We start from the raw sequence: 23099 nt of genomic DNA on the forward strand, positions 1-23099 counted from the left end.
TTGAGATAACAGAAGAGGAGAAAAAGCAGTATGTACTGGAACTTAAGAACAAGTTTGAGCTTCTGCAGGCTGCTCAGGACCAAGATATCAACGAAGAATATTACAACTTTCTGAAAGTGATAAAGCCCAAGAAACCTATAGGGAAAAAGAAATCCAAAGGAGAAAAAATTAGTCAAGAAACACTTGTCACGATGAACCGAAGACGACAAATGAAGAGGAAGAAAAACACTGAGAGGGAGAAAATTGAGTATACTGAGTTATGCAAAGCCATTAGAAAGAGACTCAGAGAGGACATAAGAAGACTTAACACAAGAAAAGTAGAACAAGCATTAAGGGAAAACAAAGGATTTAAATGAACAGCCATGAGCAGTAATACAGAAAGACAAATGATACTGAAACTGAAGAATAGCGATGGTGTACTTATAAACAGCAGAGAAGGCATAATTCAAATAGCAGAAGACTACTGTAGAAAATTATACAAGGAGCAAGGGAATGATGCCAGCAGTGGGGAAGATGGATTGCAAAGTAGCAACACATACAACATACCCGATATTCTTCCTGACGAGGTAGAACATGCACTGGTTTGGTTTTTTTTTTTTTTTTTTTTAGGAGCATTAGCAACTAAGGCCATATTGCTCCGGGAAATGCGATGGTCATTCCCTGACCTTTTCGCATCCTCCGTATTTGGTGGTGACGGGCTCGAACCCCGGTCTAATCAAGAAGCGTGTGCTATGCACTGCTGCTCCTTCCCACCTGGCTACGGAGGCGCCGAACATGCACTGAAGAAAATGAAGAATCAGAAAGCCCCAGGGGAAGATGAAGTTACTGTAGAGTTGTTAAAATTGGGAGGAAGAGACATAACACAAAAACTGGCAAGGCTGTTCACAAAGTGCATTAGAAAAGGTGTGATGCCTAAGCAGTGGAATAATGCAATCATAGTTTTGCTGCACAAGAAAGGAGACAAATCAGAAATTGGAAATTATAGACCAATTAGCTTGTTATCCCACATCTACAAGTTGTTCACAAGGGTCATTACTAACAGATTAGAAAGAATACTTGATGAGAATCAACCAAACTGGCTTTGGAATAGGATTCTCAACTAGGGATCACCTTCACGTAATATCACAGCTAATGGAGAAAGCAAATGAATATAAAACACCATTATGCCTAGCATTTGTGGATTATGAAAAGGCATTTGACTCTATACAGCATAAGGCAATGTTTCGGGAACTGGAAAGACAAGGCATAGATACCGCATATATTATGATTTTGAAGAAAATATATGAGAATGCTGCCTCCTTTATTAGACTAGACAAAGAGAGTAGGAAATTTAAAATCGAGAAAGGCGTTCGACAAGGAGACACAATATCTCTGAAGTTGTTTACTGCTGCCCTTGAGGAAGCTTTCAGAAGATTAGACTGGTCGCAGAAAGGAGTCAATGTGAACGGAGAGTACCTAAACCATTTACGATTTGCAGATGACGTTGTGGTCATAAGCCATGATCCCAAAGAATTAGAGGAAAATCCTAATCAGTTATGCACAGTTAGTAAGGATTTTGGACTAAAGATGAATATGGCTAAAACAAAAGAAAGGAAATATAGTCACATACTGAAGAGCAATATCCCAGTTTATCTGAAACGTAAAATAATGAACCAATGTATACTCCCCACCATGACTTATGGAAGTGAAACTTGGGCACTCACCAAAAGAATGGAAGAGAAGCTGAGAACTACACAGCGAAGAATGGAACGAATTATATTGGGAATCAGACTGTTAGATAAGAAGAGAAACACATGGATTAGGCAGCAAACTCAAGTAAAGGACATTCTTATCAAAACTAAAGAACTAAAAGGGTCTTGGGCAGGACACATAGCTCGAAGACATGATGACAGATGGACTAAGAAAATAACAGAATGGTATCCAAGAGGAGCTAGAAGAAAACCTGGAAGACAAAGGCGGAGATGGATAGATGAAATTCATGAGTTTGTGGGTAGTAAATCGATGGCCAGTGCTCAAAAAGGAACTGGAAAGTTGCTGGAGAGGCCTTCATCCTGCAGTGGATTGAAAATGGCTGATGATGATGATGGGTGTCAGATGAACTAATGAGATATATGGCAGAGAAGAAAAATGCATGGGATACAAACAAATTAACACGTGACACAGAAGCCTATGATAGATATAAGCTGGTCTGTAACCAAGTTACAAAGGAGATTAGGCAGGCGAAGGCAGATTACGAGAAATCTTTGGCAAAGAAAAACGCAAAGAGTTCTTTACTTATGTAAACTCTAGAAGGAAGGGGATGAATCAGATTGGTCCACTTGATATCGATGGTTGAACTGTTGATGATCCTGCTCAGGTAGCTAACAAACTAAACGAATATTTTGCATCGACATTCACACATGAGGAGTTATTCAGCGAGGGGAATGCCAGAGGTGAATTCAACTCTGGCAGTAAGCTAGATAATCTTGTAACAACTGAGAGTAAAGTGGAGGAGAAATTGTTGAAGATAAACAAAAGAAAGGCATCTGGGGTGGATGGGATTTATCCAGTTATATTAAAGGAGGCAGCAAAGGAAGTAAGCAAACCCTTAGCCATAATTATGAGGGCTTCCTTGGACTCAGGGGAGGTACCCATAGACTGGGGATGTGCAAATGTGACCTCAATTCACAAAGGAGGATCAAAGGCAGACACAAGTAATTATAGACCTGTGAGTTTAACTTCTGTTCCAGGAAAATTAATGGAGGCACCGGTTAAAGAAGCACTGCAGGATCATCTAGACAAGACTTCAGTTATAGCTCGGACACAGCATGGTTTTGTTAAGGGGAAGTCTTGCCTGACCAACTTGATTGGATACTATGATGTTGTAACAAAGAAACCGGATGCAAAGAATAATTTTGATATCATATATTTGGATCTTAGAAAGGCTTTTGATACTGTTGCACGTGGAAGACTGCTGCACAAATTGGAGCAGTGTGGCATTGGAGGCAAATTACTGCTATGGATAAAGGGCTGGTTGAGGGGGAGAAAACAGTGCTACTCAATGGACACTGCTCATTGTGGACTATGTTATTAGTGGAGTCCCTCAGGGTTCAGTGTTGGGTCCATTATTGTTTTCTGTGTTTATAAATGATATTGATGATGGTATATCAAGCTTAATATCCAAGTTTGCAGACGATACAAAGGTTGGCAGGGTTGTTAAGGCCACTACTGGCGCTATGCTGCTGCAACAGGATCTGGAAAGGTTGAGCAGATGGGGTAAGAGGTGGCAAATGAAGTTTACATTGACAAATATAAAGTACTATATATGGGAAACAGCAACATATCAACTCTGTGGTACTACACTGACAGTGGTAGAGAATGAAAAGGACCTGGGGGTAATTGTGCAGGCAGATATGAAGTTTTCTGAGGAGTGCAGACGGGCTGCAAGAGTAGCTCATGGTGTCTTGTCAATGATATACAGGAATTTTTCTAGCAGGGAAAAGGAGGTGAATATTCCCTTGTATAAGGCAATGGTCAGGCCACACCTTGAGTAATGCATACAGTTCTGGAGGCCTCATTTCAAGAAGGATGTAGAGCTGCTGGAACGAGTACAGAGAAGGGCAACAACATTAGTGAATGGAACAAAGGGATGCTGTTACGAAGAAACGCTTAAGTTTTGCAAATTAGAGTTTGGAGACTGGGCACCGGCGAGTTGATCTGATAGAGGTGTATAAGGCCTTGAATTGTTTGAGCATGCTCAAGGCCGATGGGATTCTTCCCCTTGCTCAGAATAATGACCTGAGAGGGCATAAGATCAGATTGAGGAAAGAGATGTAGGATAGATGTGTGGAAATTTACCTTTACCCAGTGGGTAGTTGGTTGGTGGAACAGACTTCCATCCCTTGTTGTGGAAGTTGATAGCCTAAATAAATTTAAGGCTCAGCTGGACAGGTATTTCGAAGGAATGGCGGGATGAAAGGGAAGTGCTTTTTTGTTTTTTTTCTTGGCTAATGCTGCATAAGCTTGCTTTCTTGCATCATATGCCTCTACTAATGCTAATGCAAGGTACTATAATATGAGCAGCAGTAATTGTAGAATAACACACCAATTGGCTGGTACCGCATTCAAAGGTGGAGAACAAAACTTAGGGGCATTTTATAATCCAATATGAAGTTCTCTGCATAGTGCAGACAGGCTGCTAGGACAGCTCATGGGGTTTTCTCAATGATGTGCAGGAATTTTTTCAGCAGGGACAAGTTGATTATTGATCATTTCACTGTATAAAGTAATGTTTAGGCCACATCTCAAGAAATTTCATATTTTTAAAATGAGTAAGCCTCGTTTTACATTACTCACACTCCCTCCAGTCACTGTATGGCAGAGTAGAGGCAGCAAGTTATAACAGCTGATCTGGAAGCTTCCTATAGAGTTGCCAACAGGTTGGGTCTGGTGGAGTATCTAGTAGCTGGCCTGCAAATAAGACAGAATGCTACGATTTTGAGAAAGACCGCCATCAAAATTTGTAGATGAATATAAACATAAACTGTTTATTTTTTTGTATTTCGAATAGATCACACTCTGTTCTCCCCAACATATTATGCATACCATAAGTAGAAAAAAATAAATATGGACAAAAATATTTATGGTATGTAATTCAAATGGTTACATTACACAAACAGCTAGAAGAGCTTTAAGTTTTTATGTTTTATTCTACCGAAAACAAATGTGTTTATTTTTAAAACCTCAATTTGTTCTTTAATAAACATTTTCTATTGCAAAAAGTATACTATCTATTCCAACTTATTCCATATCATTCCCCTGTCATTCTCAAGAATATCTAAATGATGTTAAATATTCAAAAATGAACATAATTGTTAACAATCTTTCTTTACACTTCTTAAATATTTTCTTTTGTAGTATAATAATATAACAAGCCTGAATAAAAATTTCCTGGAGGATAACAGATAAAGCATTTAATGCTTTTTTTGAAATGCTGCATCAAAATTGATAGTCTTGTTGAATATTGACAATTAATTTTGAGAATAGCTAAACAGTCACATGGTGCCAAAACAAGAAATAATAAGGGTGAAGCATAACAGGAAAACTGATGGTTGGTCAAAACTATTGCTTGTTCATGTTTAAATTTCAAAGCAACTTTCTGACAGGCTGTTTTGTAACAGCAAGTTAAATCTTTGTGTGCGTGCACAATCAAGACATTGTAAGGCCTACTTACAATCTTTTGGCTATCACTATGCATTCAAAATTATATGAACATACATGGAACTTTTTGATGAGAGTATGTAAATATTGTAAATATTTGCACTTGGAAAAGGGTTAATATGAAAGTGGAAAATTAGGGGATAAAGTGTCATAAGCATTTAGAAGTATTTTTGTTTGTATGTACACAATCAAATGAACACTACTGATAAGACTTTTATTACCAGAATCACAAACAGCATTGGTAACAAAGAAAAAATAGAGTGATGTGCACTTTATACAAACACAGAATATTTAACTTCTTGCTTATCTGTACAGTTTAACAATTTTAAATGAAATAACTAGAGCACATAAAGCAACTGATGGCAGTTTTATCTTCTTTTACCTTGAATGGGGAGGAGACAAAGAAAGTACAATTTTTGATCCACCAAAAATTACCATGACATGTTAAACAACTTTCTTTCTTTCCTTTTTTTTTTTAAGAAAACATTTACCACTGTCCAATATTTACATTCTAAATACAATATTTCTTAGGTCAGCTTTGTTTTTACGGATATGAAACAAGTCCTTCAGGCATTACATTTATAAACAAATGAGCACAAAGTGCCATTCAATGAAATGTATACAATTTCTACAAATACTTTCATTACATACTCACAAGCAGGTTTACATTCATGCTTGTAATCACCATTCATGCAAACATTTGTATATTATATCTCCACTTTTATTAAAACTTTTGTACAATATATACAGTTAATGATAAACAATACAAGACAACACTGCGAGAGAGAGAGAGAGAGAGAGAGAGAGAGAGAGAGAGAGAGAGAGAGAGAGAGAGAGAGAGATCTTACTTTTATATTTCTCCTTGGTAAGGGCATATCTCATCTTTGGTTTAAGAATAGCTGTTATCTTTATTACTCATAACATTATATATTATGAACAATACAACGGAATAATATGTTTTACGATCTCATCATTAGCAGAACTCACATATAATTTCATACATTTTAATATCAAATTATTTTAACATAAAACAATTTAACATTATAAAGTTATTTAATGTTTTTTTAAAAAATAAATATTACAAATTATATTAAATACTATGTGAATTTACTCATACTAGTGTATTTAAGTAATGGTCAGTCTCAAGACAGGAAAGTGCTATTTTATCCATAGGTGTATGTGCTTGTGTTAAGATAATGGAATTTCCACAGCATACAAAAAATATACACTTTACATGGAGAAACATTTGAACTTAAATTAAAATCAAACTCCTATTACCCAATAGAAATCAGCTTGCCTTTGTCTTGATGAGTTGATTTCCCCCTTCTAAAATTATGATTTTATTCACGAGAGTAACCTTAATTCTTTTAATTTCCTACTCTTTAAGACGAAAAATTATTAAAATAACCTATCCTGACCGATCTGAATATTATTCTGTATTTCACATATTTTAAGAATCTCACTGATACTGAGGAAACAAAATGATATATATATATATATATACACACACATACACACATATATATATATAAAAAACTAAATCACATTAAAGGAACTATAATTTAAAAACACTGATTAATTCAACAGATAATTCCAATATGCAACAACTCACTACCAGAGCTCTATCTGACTAACAAATTACATGATAAAAATAAATTTCCAATATGAGATGAATTTACCTGTAGGTATCAATTTGATGAAACATTTTCTAAAATAATAATTCTATTTTTAACTAGTTCAGATTTACTTCTTATACTATGAATAAACAACAGTAGGAGAGTTAAGTTGTAACTAAAATTACTGTAAACAATAACTATTCTTTATGTTATACAAGGATTTTGCATTTTTATCAAAACTTTGTCAACAATTTTATAAATAATACACACATGACCAAAAACAGAAAATTATTTAACACAGAATATGATGGCATCCATCAGAATACAGCTGGCCTAGAACTTTACAAATGACTGATATTTATTAAAGATATAGTATGTATTACAATTAGCACTCACTGATAATGTAAAATTATATGCTGTAAAAGAAATGCATGAATATTGTCTTAAAACTGTTTTTAATCCCCATTTTTGTATTTAGTTTATCAGCATTTGTTTGTAGTACTACACTTGGTAAGCAAAGCTTTCGGTAAACTGGTAAGCAATGCATTATTTATGAAATAGAAAATTAAATGCTGTTATAAAAAAAAAAAAAAAAAAATGACCTCCCAACTGATTTTCATACCTCTAAAATGGTCATACTCTTCTTAACTTCTATTTAAATCTTTTTACCAAAATGTTAAGAGTGAAATACCTCTCTTTAGCATTTGCTTATGAAAAATTTACATAGAGTATAATATGAGTAATGATTAAGTGAATTAAATACAATTTTGCATAAATTTAAGAATCATAGTTATAAGGTGACATTAATTAGGTTAAAATGTAAAAATTTTTTGAAATAGAAAAACTGGTAATAATGTTTAATGCTCATGATTTAAACTGGTGTGTGTGTGTGTGTGTGTGTGTGTGTGTGTGTGTGTGTGTGTGTGTGTGTGTGTGTGTGTGTGTGTGTGTGTGTGTGTGAGAGAGAGAGAGAGAGAGAGAGAGAGAGAGAGAGAGAGAGGGAGGGAGGGAGGGAGGGAGGGAGGGAGGGAGAGATATTAATGCTTTTATATTTATAAAACCTGTGTTATAACAATAAAACTTTTTAGTGTGTGTGCTGCAAACAAATATATCCTGTATTTTTTTTTTAATTTAAATTATTTAAAAAATTGCAAACAAAGTTCAAACTACCTCATCAGAAGAAACAGAAATCACCAAAAAATAAGTTCAGCTTTAATTAATTAATTTAAAATGTATGTTAATCAAATATTTAAAAAATATAATATATATAAAATACTGCAGGGACTAACAATATAAAGAACTTTAATGCTACAAGGTTATAAGCAGTGGAATACCAAATCATTCTTAAAAACTAGTGGAGAGGGGAGGAAATTGCTTTGTATCTTCATTATAACCATAAAATTAACATGATCACTTTTACATTGCATATCATACATTTACTTTTACATTGCATTTCAGGAATGTAATACTCTACCAAGATTCTGTGATATGATGCTAATACTTTAAATGTAGATTGATTCTTGGGTATGAATAAAGTAAATTTAGCATCAACATTCAAGTCCTATGTTTTGAAGTGCCCACCTGTTTAGTTTAAGGTCTCTGTTAGGAAGTAGATAATTTTCTGTTTCACCTAATCATACTGTACAAAATTACATAAAAAAAAAAAAATAAATAAAATAAAACAAAGGGGGGGGGGGGAAACGTGAATATAGTCACAATTAGTTACCCAAGTTTCTACTGAGTATTCCAAACAGTATCAATACTATTAATAAATTAAATATGAACACATCAATGTTTACATTTAATTTATTAACGCATATATATATTTACCCCTGTTGTTTTGAAAGTCACACTAAGTAAAATGAAAATGGACTAAATATACTTATTTCAGGATCATATTATTATAATTGCTCTTCAAGTTATTTGATGTGTAAATCCTTGTAGATATACTGAAGATTTACATAACAAATCTGCTTAAGACAATATTGTTAACAACAATTTTTCTTGCTGATTTCTCAAATCATAATAGATACACAATGAGACAGCTCATAATACAAAATAAAATGGGGTGGAGGGGGAATTGGAAAGGCAAAGGAAGTGAGAAGTTTCAAAGGAAAACGGTTTAATTGAACAGATACCATAGGAGGACAGGTGAAAATAGGAAGAAAGAGCACAATAAAGCTTATAAAACACACAATTTAAAATGTTTATATGATTCTGTTTTAGTGTTTAATTTTAAATACATGTAAACAGATCCACTTTGCATAAATTTAAGTGTAATAACCTGTTAATGGAATCTGCTTTCTAAAACTATTCTAATAGAAAAATAATTTTCTTTTACACAAAAGAAATGCCAAATCTAGTAAAAACTGTGTCTTATTAACCTTCCTCACTCAATAAATTAAGTACTGTTTTATGCTAGAGTAGTTTACAGCTTAGTATTGCAATACAATACTATATTAATATTAATTTCTTAGTGTAATAAAGCATAATGGCAAACTGTATAATGGAAATTGGTAAAGGAAAAGAGGATAAAACTGAGAAGAGACACCTCCTATCAAGCAGTGTTTTTCAGTGACAATATAAATACTTACTAAAATTAATATAAAAAGAAAAGAAGATATCATACAAATTCCATCAAAAGTCAACAAGTCATAAAAAATCCTGATACCATTTTGTTTCATTCAGTCTTATGAAGTACTGTGAGACTACAGAAAAAAAATTAAATAATCATAATAAAAAAAATTAACATGAATAAGTCAAAAGGGCATTCTTTTTGAATATTATATACTTTTTTTTTTTTTTTTTTTTTTGTTTTAGAACAGAAAGAGAAAATTTCAAAAAACTAAAGTCTGGTTCTTTTATGAAAAAGCTATAAAACTTTGATGTGAAGTCTACCAATTATAAATTATCAAAAAAGTGGATTTTTAATAAAAATTAATGCACCACTCATTAATGTTAGGAAATGATGTTTACATGGCTCATTATATAAATATAATATATAATATAAAGCATTTTATTTTTTTAAGTCCTACCACAGAGAGAATAAGAGAGGGGGGAGGATTTAAGAATCAATACTCCATCGGCAAGGTGTAGTCTGTTAGAGGATTCTTCCTAGATGAGTTAAATTTATTCACAATTTGCTTTTTCTGTTTTGTTGTGTGCAAATTGAAGGCTTTTTTTGTAAATGCATATAATCTACTAAAGATTCAAGCCATAAATTCTTATTCTTAATTTCTACAGTTACAAAACTTAAACTTTTTATATATAATCATCTGTAAAACTAATAATAAGAGAAACTGAGGGTTTCTAAAATGCAGTCATAAAGGTTACAAATAAAGTGTAATTAGTATCATACCTTTCAATCACACAAATGCAACCTTTCAGTACTTACTTTGTCAGTAATTAGTTTCAATAATTCTCATATACTTTAAAGCAGAAAGCTGAACTCAGAAATAATCATAATCACAAAATACATCAGAGCCTGAATGTAGTTTACAAATTTCAAATAAATTTATTTTATCATTTTAGATTAAACATTGGTAGTTGCATTCTATACAGTGTGTGTGGGTGTGTGTGTGTGTTAATACAATATGACAATAAAACTTGCATTTGACTAATTGAACATACTAAAAAACATTAGTGAAATTCTGAATGCTTATATGGATCCAAAAACATTCATCAGATGCTAAAAGTAAACGCTGTTAGCAAAACTCTGATCTGGTTCTATTAGTATCATATAAAACTTGTTTTTAGTAAATAATTTGGAAATTTAAAGCAACAATTGTATTCAAAGTGAATTCACAACATTTACTGTATACCGTTTTATCAACTATCAGATAATGTGTTAAAAATATAGGTTGTTACTTTTCTACATTGGTGATCAGAATTACACAAAGCAGCAATTCAACAGAAATGAAATTAAAAAAATATACATATTGCATTTTACTGTTTCACTGGAATACAAAACAGGTCTTAGCATATATGTTATGTTAGGAATTATACAACATACCTGTAGTAATTACACTATGAGCCATACAACAGTCGCATTTTTATATGTATAAAGGAATTAACATACGCACATGCATTAATCGAAGAAAGTATTTTGTATGTGCCAACTATATACACAGCTTATCAAAGGCTGCATTTATCTGTTCATGTGCAACTGAAAGCATGGAATTATATACACAATGTTTCCTAGGATGTTCTTCAAATCCAAATACCATACCACTGGTAAGTAGGGGAAGGGGGAAAATCAGCAGTGTACCAAAAAAGTACCATCTTTGGTAATCTTTCTTATTTGCTTATTAAACTGCAGCATGTGTATATACATATATATGTATGCATGTATCCTACTCTCTACTTATATATATATATATATGTATATATATATATATATATATAGTTCTTCACTCCAGAAAATGAAGTCCTTCACATGCATACTTGTGTGCACATACATACACATATAACTATACACTTATTTCACAGGTGTCCAAAAGTAATTTCCAGTTCAAAGTTCCCTGTAATAATAATAAAGGAATATAAATTACCAAAAACTGTATGTTAATATAAAAATATATTTAAATATTGTTATGAAAGTATATTTAAATATTGTTTTACACTGTTGCAGAGAGAAAGAGAGGGGGGAATTTCATTACCTAATAAGCAACTGACCTATTAGAGATAGTGCCACATATTTGTACAAAGTTAAATAAAGTAAACAGTCAGACATTCATGATTGTGTGCGTAAGTGCACATCCTACACAATTCAGGGAGAGTGATTGCTCAAAGTCACTTAGGTCCAACAATGTGACCTAAGTGACTTTGAGCAGGGTATGATGTTGCTATTAACACGGCTGCCAACTTTTGACTTTCAAAATGCTGGAATCAAACAGTTGCAAGCAGGAGGAAAACTGGAGGTGAAACATGAGGTTTTTATAGTCAACAGTGCATTAGGAAATTAAACTTCACTGACAATATACACATTTTGTATTAAAAGATACCTGTCTGTTTACCAGCAAAGCATGCATTCACACACATTAGCATACCTAGGATTTTTCTGTCTGTGAATTTCTATTTGGATTTTCTGTTAAACATCAGATTTTGACTGCATAAAGAAAAATGCTGTTGCAGACTTTGCCTTCTTCAGAAATGTTGAGTTTTGTTCATAAAAACCGTCCTGCAGTCTACAGAATTGGCTGTCAGGAACATTTCCAGAGCTTAACCACAAAGAAAAGATCTGAACTCAGTTTTTTGTTTTTCTAACCTGGCTAAATATTCTCTCTATTTGGTATGAGGAACTGTTAAAATGCCAAGCTTGGTTTGAAATAATTTATTATACAAAGGGTACTAGGAAAGTTTTGCAATATGACGCAACAATGAATCACAGGAAGCTGCTTGTTGCTGCATGTTGAGACATGTTCATACGTGCATAGTAGCCGCTGCGCCAAGTCGATGGGCTCAGTTATTCATTAGTAGTGAGAGTGTAAAGTGCTTGCGATGGCATCGTGGTCACGAAATGAGATAAGGACAGTTTTGCGGTATAATTTCGTGCGTGGTTTAACCATAGACCAGTGCTTAGAAGAAATGACTCTTGCACTAGATGATGATTGTCCACATCGTACAACGATATTCAGGTGGTATAGAGAATTCCAAAGGGAAAATTTCACTCTGGAGGATTCTGAGAGGCCGGGAAGGCCACGAACGTCAGTTACGGAGGAAAACGTTACTGCTATGAGGAAAATGCTTGACGAAAACAGGCAAGTGACCTACCAACAGATAGAGGATACTTTGGGCCTAAATGCAACAGCAATTCATTCGATTCTGCAAGATCATTTGCACGTGAAGAAACTTTGTTCTCTCTGGGTGCCGCATCAACTGACTGAATAGCAGATGACACGACGTGTGACTTGGTGCCGGGAGATGTTAAAAAAGTTTGATAAGGGACAATCTCGGTATGTGAACAACATCGTGACAGGTGACGAGACTTGGCTGTACTATTACGATCTGCCGACCAAGGCTCAAAACAAAGTTTGGGTCTTTGATGATGACGACACACCCGTAATTGTCAGAAAATCCCGATCTGTAAAGAAGAAAATGATAGCTGTATTTTTCAAATCTAGTGGAATTGTGGAACGTGTCGTTTTGGACACGCAGAAGACAGTCACAGCTAAGTGGTATACTGAACAATGCCTGCCTAAAGTCATTGGATCTATGAAGAACCTGCGGCCAAAGTCAAGAATGGACACCTGGTACCTCCATCACGAAAATGCTCCAGCTCACCGCGCCAAAGCCTGCACCGAATATTTGACCACGACAGGACTGAAACTTCTTGAGCACCCTCCCTACAGTCCAGACCTTGCTCCCTGCGACTTTGCACTGTTCCCGCATGTGAAAATGAAGCTAAAAGGGAGGCGGTTTTCCAGTGATGAGGACCTTCTACGGGCTTGGGACAACGAGTGTGCTTTACTCCCTAGTGAAACTTGGTAGAACTGGTTTAAAGATTGGTTTCGGAGGATGGAGAGGTGTATTGAATGTGGAGGAAATTACTTTGAAAATATTAAATAAACAAAGCTGTATTGCAAAACTTTCCTAGTACCCTTTGTATTTAAAGCTTCATTGTGCAACTGTCAGTTCCCTGACTAAGAGCCACTGTACATCAATTCTTTCATAATAGCATTTCTAACAGTGAAACTAGCATCACTGATGCTGCAAAACATCTACTGCTTCATCTATCTCTTTATCTTTAACAATGCCAAGAAGTAACGAAAACATGTAAACAAAAAAATTTCAAATTTGAAAATGATGCATTGCCAACTGATGAAATTTGTGCTATCAGCACATTCAAAAGAACACCATTTTTTCACTTCCTCACTAAAAAAAAAGAACAATATCTTCTCCCTCCTGTTTTAGACTCTTCACAACCTTTTGGATCATGAACAACATTTAGATGATGAGTCAGTAGCATTCACTAGTTTTCACTTGCTGTACTTTTCAATATGGTAACTCTTAAAAGTGCTCATATGGCTTTTTCAACATTCCAATTTGTTCTTTAAATAGATTTGTCAAAGGTTACCGCTGTTTTGTCAGTCTAGTTGCACATTTAACTAAAGACAGCCAGCATATACACATGTTAACACGTTACAAAATCTCTCTTTTTTTTTTTTTTTTACTTCAAATGGCATGCATCCGTTGAACTTTTTCAAATCTATCTTTCCTTTCAGCGTTTCTCTCTAGATAATAGCAAATGTCTACCAAGTATTCATCCACACAGGAAGGCATGCAGCTCAGCACATAAATTAATAACATGACAAGGACAACCAAGTGCTCAATCTCATCTTTTAATACCTTTGTTATCCCAATTTTTAGGCCTAACATAAGAGGTGCATTATCAACACAAAGTGCCAGACAATTTCTTTTGAAGGAATCCCACATGTTTTCAGGTTGTTCAGAAGATGTCCAATGTATCCTGTAGAGTCACTTTCCAATACTGGCATTAATAGCATGCTGCTTTCAATTCTACAGGTTTTTTTTTTTTTTTTTTTTTTTTTTTTTTAGTGAAAAGTCATGATAATGGGATATAGCTTAGAATCACTTTGATTACTGCAATCTATAAGAGCAATTGAAAATGGCCCATTTTTCAGAACCATAACTACCCCATCTTTCACTATCTGTACAATTTCATTAACAATGCCTATTTTTTCCCCTCTCACAACCATATTTTTATGCTATTTGTCTATCAGAAAACATACTTCTGAATAATACAGGCATTATCAGCACAACTCAATGGAAGATTATGTTCTATGACAAAAATGCAAATAAACATTCAGTACATATGACATCATTGTCACTATAAAATGCTACATTTATTCTTGCATTTCTTTGTGTGCAGTGAACACTGTTTTTATGTTTACTTGTTTGTAAATGTCTTATTTCACTGCATTTTTGTCACTTGAAATTTAAAAATCACACCTACATACAGTGCACAAGGCAAAGCTGTTACCTTTTCCATATTTTAAAATACATTCAAAATCTTGCATAGATATCTTCTGAAATTTTACATCATATCTTTGGCATTTAACTGAAAGAAATTGTTAATTAGTCATGCATTACACAAGTACTATGATATGATAACACACAACAAAGAACAGTACTATTATCTTGTGTTTCTATTTTATAATGCAGACTAGTCATGTGATGCCAATTTGTTAATGGAAATTAGCAGAAATTGCAAAATTTAAAAAAATTCTAGTTTTAATGTAGTTTTATTATTTTTTTGTGAAAATAAAAGATGGAGAAAAAGTGAGTTTTCGTAAAAAGACTAACAGTCCAAGTATATTACAACATTGAGACTGAGCAGCACCAAATCAAGCAAAAATGACACATTCTCCATCGTAAATCTGGAGAGTTTGTAGTTATGCATTAAACACCAGTTTACAAGTTACCAACACTACCATCATATTCAGGTTGTTCACACACAACAGTGTCTCTAGAACAGGGTCAACAACCTGTTTTCCTTGCAAGTCGCATTTTTCACCATTAAAATAAAAAAAAATCTTTATGTAATGCCACTTGAACAGGTGTATGAACATAGAAATAAGCAATTCGAATAAGCAGCAGCATGCTGCAGAAAATCTTCTTGTGTACCATATATGCTCAGTGTTGACAATTCCTGGTCTACGGCATGTAAAGCAACTAGAAAACAAGCAGATGACAAACAGTGTAAAAGAATCAAACAAACAGATGGTGCAGACAGCATAGCATAACTGGTTGTGCAAAGGGGTATACTGGCTCTCATACACAGTATGCCAGATCCTATCACCCAATAGGGTAGCAGCAACCTTACTGGGTTCCTCATACCAGCTAAAAACAAACAGCTGTAGATACAGTGGGCAAAAGGACATCAAAAAACGGACATTTGGTCTGACAAATCTCATTTCCAGTTGTTCAATGTGATGCTATATGGAAGGCCTATAACCATGAGATATGGAAGGCCTATAACCATGAGAGGTGTCATGAATCGCAAGGGCCATTCATTTTTTATTTGTTGTTTGGTTGTTTAATGGCATATATTGTGCCTTTCCAAAGTTTTGGCAGTACTACTGTGTGAAGTTGAAGTTTAAGGTCAGATAAATTAACAGTTCATAGTTAGAAATGCATATAGAGATATTTGCTTCAAAAATATGAAGAATTCTGAAAAAATTATCATCTTTTCCTATTATACTTTGTAGTACTAGAAGTTCCCATAGTTGTGACAGGGGCATAAAGACTGTGCATATATCATTTTTTGGATAAGTATTGTGTATGAGAATTAAGAACATATGACCAAATTGATAAGAATATTGCAACCACTAACCTGAACTTTAAACAATTTATTTAAAAATAAAATATATAGGCATTAAAATAACTTTAAAAGAAAACCATTATGAGCATAAATGATATAAAAAGAAATAAAAATGTGTGGTATAGCAATGAAAAGCAATAAGAATATAATATACATGAAACAGCAAATAAACAATAAAATAAACATACAAGAAGCTTTCGAGGCACAGGAACCTCACCTCTTTTTCAACTTAGAGTGAAGGAATGACAACAGCCTTTCTTATACCCCAGAAGCTACATTGAATATACAACACTATGCACATCGAGCCTGGTAGATTTGGGGGTGAGGAAGGAAAGGAAAGAAGCAGGCCAACATAATTTAATCTTCAGCCAATCATTCATCAGACTGAACGCAGTACAAGACGACAACCTGCCATCTCTCACCACTATGTAAAACAACAGCCTCCATATCAGAAATTAATGGGACCCACAACAGATATATGGAAGGCCTATAACCATGAGAGGTGTCATGAATTATGAGCTGCATCCAATATTTCAATGTTCATCTGGGGGTTAAGATTACAATACTGCTCAACCCAATAATGCTCCACAACCATAGATCTGTTAAACCGGCCTGGCAAATAGCCCCCTTGTGCTCAGAAACATGATCACATATTTGAGCATGTGCATCGTCGCCTAAACTTACAGGAAAACTTATGCTTCAAAGATTATGCAGAGGTGAATGCAGACATTGAATGTTTCAGGATATGCACAAATGAAGAGGAACTCCTTGCAGACGTAATGGAATCTGCTGAAATTTGTAGTGATGAAGATGAGGAGCCTATTGGGGGTTGAACAACAAGTTTCAATGAAAGATGCTCATCACCTCCGTAGCCAGGAGCAGCAGTGCGTAGCACATGCTTCTTGATTAGACCGGGGTTCGAGCCCGTGCCCACCAAATACAGAAAGGTCAGGGATAGACCGCCGCATATCCCTGGAGCAATATGGCCTTAGTTCCTAATGCTCCTAAAAACCAAACAACAACAACAACAAGGATTAGAACTTGTAAGTTGATTTTTTCAAGCACTGTCTAACTGCGAAAGTGAAATAACTGCTATCGCACACTTTCAACATGCTCTACCATTGAAACAGTGTGTTTTGACAGATTATTTTAAAGTACAAAATAATTCTCTTGTTGAGTCTTGATAGATATGTAGCAAAGTTTACAATTTAATTGTAACCTTACTGCACTCAACAACAAAAGCAAAATTTATGATCATAATTTTCTCATTTAATACTGTAGTACATACAGGGTGTCCCAAAAAGGTGTAACCAATTTTAAATGTTTGTAACAAATGTAATTTTAATGATAGAAACACAAAACCTGTGCTAAATGTGAGAAAAACAGTTGACATTTTTACTGACATTCAACATGTGCACCACTTGTCACACGAACAGTATCTAATTGGTAATAAAATTCACCCTATGTTTTTTTCAAGGATGCCAAGCTTAATCATGGTAATTGCACTTGTAATTCTGAGCTTTAAGTCTGCGATGTCTGCAACAGGGGTCTTGTACACTGTCTTTGATGAATCCTCATAAGAAGAAATCACAAGGGTGATTTCTTCTTATGGTGAACGTGGTGGCGTGAATCTGGTGAACGTGGTGGCCACACAATGGGACCATCAAGCCCAATCCAACAGCCGGGAAACTTGTCATCAAGAGACCTCCTTGCACTCAAAGCCCAATTTGGCGGCGCTCCATCCTGTTGGAAAATAACCCCATTTGGCAGTTCATCTAATTGAGGATACACATAAAGCTCAAGCATGTCCTGGTAATTATCTACTCTCACAGCCGCTTCTTGAAAGAAAAAGGATCCAATAGTAGTAGTGGCATGTGATGCAAGAAAGCAAGTGTATGAGCTTATGCAGCGTCAGCCAAAAAAAAAAAAAATCACACCATTGCCTCCAAATGCCTGTCCAGTTCCTCCTTAAATTTATTCAACCTATCAACTTCCACAACGACAGATGGAAGTTTGTTCCAGCAATTAACTACCCGCTGGTTAAAGGCAAATTTCCGCACATCTGTTCTACATCTGTCTTTTCTTAATTTGAATTTATGCCCCCTTTGGGCTATCTCGCTGATACCCCTGCGCGCAATGTGGGTATGACATTTTGCTTATTCACCTTTCAGGAAACATGAAATGTGCACTCGTCTGTGAAACAAATCCATGTCATTACATGTTCATCTTGTTCCATTTTCTCCAACACGTCTTCTGTGAATTGTTTGCTCATTTAAAACTGGTTACACCTTTTTGTTCGTGTGGCAAGTGGTGCACATGTTGAATGTCAGTAAAAACTTCAACTGTTTTTCTCACATTTAGCGCAGGTTTTATGTTTCTATCATTAAAATTACATTTGTTACAAACATTTAAAATTGGTTACACCTTTTTGGGACACCCTGTATTATAAATAAGATTATACTATGTTGTATTAGTAGAATTACATTAAATTTTTAAGCTTTTACTTGTTTTGTTGCTGACTGTATGAATGATCGATATAACGACCATTTTTCTCATTCCCCTGGGGGGGGGGTCGTTATGTAGAGCTTCAACTGTGTATGAAGAGAAATTTCAAATGTATAAGTTTGGTAATCAGGTACCTTATAAGACTGAGGATCTGATTGAATTTTATAATGCTCTGAGAGGGGGATAGCAAAATGAATAGTAGTGAAATGTTCACAGTATTAAATAATGGTTAAATTCTAAGGGGAAGGAATTACAGATTGAATTGCAGGATGCTTTCCTTGGACGAAAACTGGTGCATTCAGCCTAGTATGACAGTTGGCTGTTCTACCCACTGGTAAAGCTATTCCTAACACTTGATATCTTTACGAAACCTGACTTCAGATGGTAACTTCACTGAAATACACTGAACCACTGGGAAGAGGAATGAAGAAAGGAAGAAGTTCCTAACTCTTGCTGATTAGGATACCTATTTGTATGATAATGATAAATTTTGTAACTTTACTAAAAAAAAAAAAGAAAAAAAAAAGTGGTTATCTCCAAAACTTTCTAGAAAAAAAAAGATCAATTATATCATGAAATTAATACATCAAATCAAGCAACATAAGGTGCAATTCTGCCTAGTACCAAGCTATCCTAACATTAATATATATATATACTATCATTAAATATTGACAAAAGTTAAATTATAATAGAATAAATAAATAAATAATTGAGCATTTATTAGAGGCAGTGACTTGCAATTCCTCCATATGAAGCCGAAATATATTTTAAATTAAATAAAATAAAACATAAGCCAGTAGTATTGCAAAAACTGTAGAGCGAAAATTAACATAAAAATAACCAAATAAACAAACAAACGGAAAAGAAGAATAAAAGTTAGACATAAATAATAGCCCAGAAACCCCTATATAATTTCAAACTTTAAATCCAATTACATGTTAATTTAGCGGTACCCCCCCCCCCCAGAGGTACCAGTTCCAAAAGACGTGAAATATCACCAAAAAAAGGGGGTTGAAGGAACTACTGAAAGATAACAAAATCAGAATAAATTAAAATAAAATAGACTGATCATTATGCCCCATATCGACAGAGGACCACGAGGCCAATAATGGTCATGGAATCGCTGCATTTCAATCGCTATACAAATCGTCGCAATGGTGAAAAGATCGAAGTACCAAATCACCCTTCCTCCCCCCATCGATCCTCCAATGCAGAGGATTTGCACGGCTGTGGTCCTTATGCAGCGAAAAATAAATTATAGAACAGACAATACTGTAAGCTGAATCAGCTTATATAGAAGAAAGGAAAATAGATGGCGGCACAGGCGTTACTAAATTAGCATTTCAACCCATACTACCATTGAATTATATTAAATATTAACAAAAGTTAAATTATAATAAACTGGTACCTCTCGGGGGGGGGGGGTACCGCTAAATTAACATGTAATTGGCATTCTAAAATTTTTTATACGTCATGTTAATTGGATTTAAAGTTCGAAATTATATAGGGGTTTCTCGGCTATTATTTATGTCTAACTTTTATTCTTCTTTTCAGTTCGTTTGTTTATTTGGTTATTTTTATGTTAATTTTTGCTCTACAGTTTTTGCCATACTACTGGCTTATGTTTTATTTTATTTAATTTAAAATATATTTCGGCTTCATATGGAGGAATTGCAAGTCGCTGCCTCTAATGAATGCTCAATTATTTATTTATTTATTCTATTATAATTTAACTTTTGTCAATATTTAATGATAGTATATATTTCAGCTTCATATGGAGAAATTGCATGTCGCTGCCTCTAATGAATGCTCAATTATTTATTTATTTATTCTATTATAATTTAACTTTTGTCAATATTTAATGATAGTATATATTTCGGCTTCATATGGAGGAATTGCATGTCGCTGCCTCTAATGAATGCTCAATTTAATTTATTATAATTTAACTTTTGTTAATATTTAATATAATACAATGGTAGTATGGGTTGAAATGCTAATTTAGCAGCGCCGGTGCCGCCATCTATTTTCCTTTCTTCTATTTAAGCTGATTCAGCTTACAGTATGTCAGTGGTGTGGCTCTGCTTTAGAGTGCTGTCTGTTCTATAATTTATTTTTCGCTGCATAAGGACCACAGCCATGCAAATCCTCTGCATTGGAGGATCGATGGGGGGAGGAAGGGTGATTTGGTACTTCGATCTTTTCGCCACTGCGACGATTTGTATAGCGATTGAAATGCAGCGATTCAATGACCATTATTGAATTGCTGCATTTCAGCGATTCAATAATGGTCCTCTGTCGATATGGGGCATAATGGTCAGTCTATTTTATTTTAATTTATTCTGATTTTGTTATAGTAGTAGTAGTAGTAGTAGTAGTGGCACTTGATGCAAGAAAGCAAGTGTAGGAGCTTATGCAGCATCAGCCAAAAAAAAAAAAAAAAAAAAAATCACACCATACCCTCCAAATGCCTGTCCAGTTCCTCCTTAAATTTATTTAACCTATCAACTTCCACAACGACAGATGGAAGTTTGTTCCAGCAATTAACCACCCGCTGGCTAAAGGCAAATTTCCGCACATCTATTCTACATCTATCCTTTCTTAATTTGAACTTATGTCCCCGTAGGTTCGTATTCTGAACAAGTGGGAGGATCCCATCAGAATTCAGCGTGCTCAACCCATTCAAGGCCTTATAGACCTCAATCAGATCACCACGCAGGTGCCTAGTCTCCAGCCACTGCAATTTGCAGAACTTAAGCCTCTCTTGGTAAGAGGATCCCTTCACCAATCGTGTTGCTCTTCTCTGTACACGCTCAAGCAAATCTACATCCTTCCTAAAATGAGGCCCCAGACCTGTACGCAGTACTCAAGGCGTGGCCTGACCATTGCCTTATACAGAGGGACAATCACCTCCTTTTCCCTGCTAGCAAAATTCCTATATATCATTGACAAAACCCCATGACCTGCCCTAGCAGCCTGTCTACATTGCTCAGAAAACTTCATATCTGACTGCACAATTACTCCCAGGTCTTTTTCATTTTCTATCACCTTAAGTGTAGTACCACACAGTTGGTACGTTTCTCTGGGGTTTATCTTTCAGTAGTTCCTTCAACCCCCCTTTTTGGTGATATTTCACGTCTTTTGGAACTGGTACCTCTGGGGGGGGGGTATCGCTAAATTAACATGTAATTGGCATTATTCTAAAATTTTTTATACGTCATGTTAATTGGATTTAAAGTTTGAAATTATATAGGGGTTTCTGGTTTATTATTTATGTCTAACTTTTATTCTTCTTTTTCGTTCGTTTGTTTATTTGGTTATTTTTATGTTAATTTTTGCTCTACAGTTTTTGCCATACTGCTGGCTTATGTTTTATTTTATTTAATTTAAAATATATATACACTGATGAACCAAAACATTACCACCTACCTAATATGATGTTGGTCCACCGTGGTCAGCCAAAACAGCTCGTACCCGGCGAGGCATGGACGCTAGAAGATTTCTAAAAGTGTCTTGTGGTATCTGGTACCAATACATAACCAGCAGATCTTTTAACTCCTATAAGGTCCATGGTGAGATGCCGCAGATCAAAGTTGCTGTTCCAACACAAACCACAGATGCCCGATGGGATTGAGGTCTGGGGAATTTGAAGGTCAGGGCAATACCTGGAAGTCTTCCTTGTGTTCTGCGAACCAGTCTCAAACGATCCGGGCAGTGTGGCATGGCGTTCATCCTGCTGAAAGATAGCACTGCCAGAGGGGAAGGCCGTTGCCATGAAAGGGTGTACCTGGTCAGCAATGATGTTTAGGTAAGTGTAAATGTCAGTGTCCAGCACATGGATTACTGGACCCAGGGTATGCCAGTAGAACATCGCCCAAAGCATGACACCACCGCCACCGGCTTGTTTTCGTCCCACGGTACATCCAAGCGCTATCACTTCCCCAAGTAAACGACGCGCCTGTACCCGGCCATCCACATGGTGCAACAGGAGATGTGATTCGTCGAACCAGACAACCTTCTTCCAATCAATCAAGGTCCAGTTTCGATGCTCACACTCCCAATGTAGGCACTGTTGCGAGTGAACCGTGGTTAGCATAGGGAAGTCAGAGTGGCTTGCAGCTACATGGCCCCATTTTCTGTAGGGTTTGATGTACTGTGAGTTGTGACACATTACTCCCGTCACCAGCATTCCAATTACCGGTGAGTTGTGGCACAGTCACCCTTCTGTTGCCACGTATCACCCAGGAGAGCCTTCGCTCACCTCGAGCATTGATGAGCTATGGTCGTCCAACACCTCGCCAGCGGTTTGTAGGTTTCCCTCCTCGGACCACTTTTTGTAGGTACTAACCATGGCTGACCGTGAGCATTCCACCAGCCATGCCATTTCAGATGCTTTGACCCAGTCATCTGGCCATTACAATTTGGCCTTTGTCAAACTC

General features: G+C 35.4%; 1 protein-coding gene across 6 annotated transcripts in view; it reads right to left on the minus strand.

The window, feature by feature from the left end:
• Positions 1–11222: 11222 nt before the first annotated feature.
• The window catches only part of LOC150076140 (upstream stimulatory factor 2-like), a 340777-nt gene continuing 328900 nt past the window's right edge, over positions 11223–23099 (minus strand). For all 6 annotated transcript variants that reach the window (XM_090387170.1, XM_090387166.1, XM_090387165.1 and 3 more), the window contains one exon: positions 11223–11335. The gene's annotated coding sequence lies outside the window, so the exon portion shown is untranslated. The remainder of the gene's footprint in view (positions 11336–23099) is intronic.

This window comes from Mastigoproctus giganteus, chromosome 13 (genome assembly GCF_048544385.1).
Source record: "Mastigoproctus giganteus isolate SK-2022 chromosome 13, ASM4854438v1, whole genome shotgun sequence".
In the NCBI taxonomy this organism is placed as follows: Eukaryota; Metazoa; Arthropoda; class Arachnida; order Uropygi; family Thelyphonidae; genus Mastigoproctus; species Mastigoproctus giganteus.